The following is a 5,098-nucleotide window of genomic DNA, read 5'->3' on the forward strand; positions in this document are numbered from 1 at the left end:
TTGGATATCCCACCCTGCCTAAGCCCTCCCAACATTGATTTCTCAGTGGTGAGTGACAGGGGAGGACATGGACTTGAATCAGTGTGCTTTGTTTGGAGAGAATCACCCACAGTCCTAAAAGCAGTTTGAGAGAGAAGGTGAACCAAGATATTTCTGTAACATGCTAGAGTTTAGTCACGAGTTACACACTCATTTTACGATGTTAAGGTTTAGACAGAAATATCCAAGAACTTAGGCCCTGGAAACTCTAAGTATCAAAGGCAAGTTAGGGAGGACTATGAGGTGAATGAACAGAAAGGTAAGTTTAATCAATCTCTCCAAACTTTCCTACTGTGAATATGTAGCAGAAAAAGACATCTTAATTTAGAGTAATGTTTTCTAGTGAGAAATTGACTGTGAAACAAAAAACGCTATGGCAAGGACTCCTGTGCATTTCAAAGAAGAGAAAAATTCTCAACAGGTTTATAGAAAGGCTGGATCTGCTCATTTGAATTCTTTGGCTGCTCTACAGTAAAACTATAAACACACAGCCTATCTTGAAAAACCACAATATTAAAAGCTAGATAATTCAGAAGTTTAGGAAACAGATTGAGGGGCTATCTTTGTGACAACAGTCCAGCTTTCTTGTGCATATGCATTAAGACAGGACCCCAGATCACCCTTGCCCTATCCTATGCTCAGCATGGATGGTAAGCAGGTTTATGAAAATTAGTTTCTTCTGGGTGTTGAATGTGTGGTCCCCAGCATTTTTACTCTAAACTGTTTAAATACTCGTCAAGACATAATTGATTTTTTCCCCTTGTTTTCTTCTGTACTCCTCAGGACTACAGTGCCTATGTGGGATACTTCTGTATATTTCCCAGCTCAGTAGAAGCAGGAGCACACAGGTGGCTCTGTGCCTCTAAGTCTCAACTGACAGGATATTGGATGATCTGGACTTCAGCAGCTGTTTCATTGCCATCCTGTACACTTGACAAGTCAGCAGGTCTTGGAAGCAATTAAGCTAGCTAGTTAAAATCCCTATTGCCATATATACGTGGAGGGGATGTGTGTGTTTTAAATTATTCTTTTGCATGATTCATTTGACGTCCTTAATAACTTCATCACAGCACAGTAATTTTCTAGCTTCCTTGTTTTTCAGGACAAAACTTTGAGACAGAATAACCCCATGCAGCCCTACAGGAAAGTGTCTCAGTGGAGAAGGACCTGGGGATGCTGGCAGAGAGCAGCTGAACAGGAGCCAGCATGTACCCAGGTGGCCAAGAAGGTCAATCTTGTTCTGACTTGTATCAGGAATAGTGGGGCCAGCAGGACTGGGAAAGCCATTCTTCCCCTGTACTCAGCACTGGTGAGGTCACACCTCGAGTGCTGTGTCCAGTTCTGGGCCTCTCAACTCAGGAAGGACATTGAGGTGTTGGAGCATGTCCAGACAAGGACAACAAAGCTGGGGAGGGGTCTGGAGCACAAGTCTGATGACGAGCAGCTGAGGGAATTGGGGTTGTTTAGCTGGGAGAAAAGGAGGCTCAGGAGTTACCTTACCACTCTCTACAACTGCCTGAAAAGAGGGTGTAGCCAGCTGAGGGTTGACCTATTCTCTCAGGTAACCAGCAACAGGACGAGAGGACATAGCCTTAAGTTGTGCCAGGGGAAGTTGTGGTTGGATATTAGAAAGAATTTCTTCACAGAAAGAGTGATTGGACACTGGAATCGGCTGCCCAGGGAGGTGGTGGAGCCACCATCCATAGAGGTGTTTAAGGAAAGACTGGATGTGGCACTTAGGGCCATGGTCTAGTGGACATGGGGATGTTCAGTCATAGGTTGGGCTCAATGATCTTAGAGATATTTTCCAACCTAATTTATTCGTTGATTCTTTGATTATGCGATATAGCAGATTCAGGATGATGCCTTCCTTTAGTTTTTTGAGGGTCATTTTTGGACAATTTTCAACACCAAGGTCCCTCATAGGGAGGGGTCTCCACATATTCCCTTGGATAAAAATGCTGTTACAACTGGCTCTTCCATGGTGCTGACAACAGCAATGAGGACATATTCTCTGTATCACAGAATCATAGAATGGTTTGATTTGGAAGGGAACCTTGAAAATCATCTAGTTCGACCCCTCCGCTGTGAGCAGACACCTTCAACCAGATCAGGTTGGTCAAAGCCTAGCCTTGAACACTTCCAGGGATGAAGCATCCATAACTTCTCTGGGCAACCTGTTCACGTGCCTCACCACAGTCACAGTGAAGAATTCTTTCCTAATAACTAATTTAAACTTACTCTCTGTACATGGTATCATCTCATAACTGCCACTCATGCCACCTTCTCTCTGCTTCAGCAAAGAAATTGTCATCATCATGCGAAATACTTATCAGGCAGCAGTTTAAGGTCCAAGAACAGATGAATTTTCTTGTCCTTTCAGGCTGCTTCACATCAGCCACACCTATTCCAGCTATTTGATTCTTGTGAAATATTTTTGGTGATTCTTGAGCACATGATAAAAGTAAACTGTAAGGTTTCTTTTTTTTTTTCTTTTCTGATGTATATTTTCATGTTTTCCCAAAGTACCAGATACAGCCTATAAATTTTCCTTAGTCCTTTCTTTAACAAATGATGAGTAGACTTCAAAAGGCAAAAAGATTTTACATCTTTAAGCACCAACTCAAAGCAGAGAGGCTCTGAAAAGCCTCAATTTTTTTTCAGAAATCTCTTAAGGAAGATATTTGGGTTTACAAAGCTTAAAAAAAAGATTAGCTGAATTGTATGGTACATCTCATTTAAAAACAGAAGCTTGTTCATTCTACTTTAGAGTTCTCTCAAAAAAAGCATGAAGCTACTTTTTTCCTCAGAGTAGAAGAACTCAGAGTACAGCTGGAGTGATATTGGGGGGTTTTATATCTGCTCTGATCCTGTTTTTAATACATGATTAAACTTAAGACAAAAGCACTGTGAATATTCCTTTGCAAATTACTTTAGCTTGTGGAGTCACAGTGTGGTCTGAAGAAGGGATGACAGTGGGGCCTAACCAGAGATGATTCCTCATTATATTTCTGTCTGTCTTCTGGCCTGAACTCAGGAACCACAGAATTGTGTAGGAGTTATTAGGATGGGTTTGGAAGATTTCAGTGTTATTTTCTTCAGGTTAAGGGGTTTGCTTATTAACTCAACTTCTCCTGTGGAAAATCTTGTGCCAGTGATTTACAGAACAGACAGTAAATGAAGGGAAAGATTAGAAGAAATATGTTAACTGTTCATTATGTACCTGTCTTATCCTTTTCTACTATAATTAATGCTCTTGTAATGGAAACAATGGCCAGACTCACATAGGAGAAGACCAGTTCCCTGTTTTCATGTGGGGAGGAAGTCAGGAACACTTAGAAGTTTTAAGGTCTGTTGCTTTCCTCAAATCTCAGCTCTGCACTGGTAGATTTGTTGGTGCACAATTTGGTTTCCATTTATTAACAATTCTGTCTTCTGTGTCCTACAGTGTATCAGATGGATCAGCCTAAAGCACTGACAATTGCAACCAGTCGGTTTCTGCATCTGACTGATGTCACTCTGAGGGCTGAGTTCTTTCATCCCTTCCTTCACCAAAGCCCTGAACACTTGGAGGAGGTTTACCACCCTTACAGACATTTTCCTGAGCGCTGCCATGAAGGGAAAGAACATCTTCTGCGGGTCTGGGCCTACAAACCTTGTTGACTATCTGTGCTCGTTATAAATCACTTGTAAATGCTGCAAATTACTGACAATTAAAGCTGGAATCCGATGTATTCTTACTTCTTGCTATTTATACCTAATGAAAAATCTAGCCATGTTTCCTTGCAAATGGACAGAGAATGCAAAACTGAGCCAGAGTGTGAGACTGCAACAATTGTGTGTTACAACAGTCTTGGGAAGCTGGTCTTAATCTGTAATTTTCCCCACAGTAATTCAAATTATTTTTCTAAGTGATTTCAGTGACCTTTTTGTGGCAATACTCATGTCGCTATGGCAAGGCTTATATTAGTATTAAAAGGTGCTCTCAGACCGCATGCCTCCACTGAGACATACAAATGCTTGAAGGTGGGAAATCTGCCAAGATATTCTTTCTACACAGTCAGGAAAAGAAATGTATGGTTAATCATTGTTTTACTCAGAAGCAAGCAAGAAGAAATACATTTGTACCTCATGTACGCACCATTCCTCAACATCAGAAGAAAGTGAGGCCCAAAACTTCACACTTGTTTGCAAATATTGCAAAAACATTTGAATATACAAATGGTTTGATAGGAATTTTTCGTAATCATGGTTGTCTATGTTTTCTCTCAAAAGAGAAATGACAAAGTTCAATAAGATATATTTTCAATCTCAGTTATAACTGAGAAACTTCATTGACTTCACTGGGTTTGCAGAACTTTTGGAAGTGTGTCAAAAAGCCTATGAAGGCAGAATATTTTAAAAAAGCTCATGCCATTTTGATAATAGGTTATAGAAGGATCTTTGCGATATTTCAGGATCAAATTCTGCTTTTTTAACTCTTTCTGTCTTCCCACATGTAGGAAGAAACATTTTTCAATGCTACAGCTCCTAATCTGAACATTTTCTACATACTAATTTCTTTAGATTTACATGAATATGAGTCAGTACACGTGATTTGGTCATCTATGGGCATACTTCATATAAGATCCATAAGCAATAAAGGTTTAAACAAATATCTGTTTCAGTTAATTGTTTTTGAGAACCACAAAACCGGATTTTGAGTTTGGCCTGTAGGCATATCTCTGGGTACTGCCCAGACCAGTGGTGTGATGGATGACAAACACTTCTGTATTTACAGTGGCATGGTGCCCAGCCTTTATACTGTCTGCTTCCTCCTCTTTGCAGCCCGTGAGGTCTCAAGTTATTTTTCAAAATTGCAGTCCTCAAATGATACCAGAATTCCAGACCATAGCTAAGACATACATGTCTCCAGCTTACCCTCTTATTTTATGAGAAATGTCAGTCTCTACCTAATGAGCCCAAATAAGCTATAATTAGCAGAAAGCCTCTTTATACCCCTAATAACAGAATGGTCAATTGTAAATCAGTGGATGAGGTCATTATTTTCAATCAGACT

General features: G+C 40.3%; 1 long non-coding RNA gene across 1 annotated transcript; it reads left to right on the top strand.

The window, feature by feature from the left end:
• The first annotated feature begins 223 nt into the window (after nucleotides 1-223).
• On the top strand, nucleotides 224-3,767 carry LOC138105688 (uncharacterized). The gene is made up of 3 exons (XR_011148616.1): nucleotides 224-298; nucleotides 1,142-1,267; nucleotides 3,488-3,767. It is a non-coding gene; the product is annotated as an uncharacterized lncRNA (long non-coding RNA).
• Nucleotides 3,768-5,098: the final 1,331 nt, after the last annotated feature.

This window comes from Aphelocoma coerulescens, chromosome 2 (assembly GCF_041296385.1).
Source record: "Aphelocoma coerulescens isolate FSJ_1873_10779 chromosome 2, UR_Acoe_1.0, whole genome shotgun sequence".
Classification (NCBI taxonomy): domain Eukaryota; kingdom Metazoa; phylum Chordata; class Aves; order Passeriformes; family Corvidae; genus Aphelocoma; species Aphelocoma coerulescens.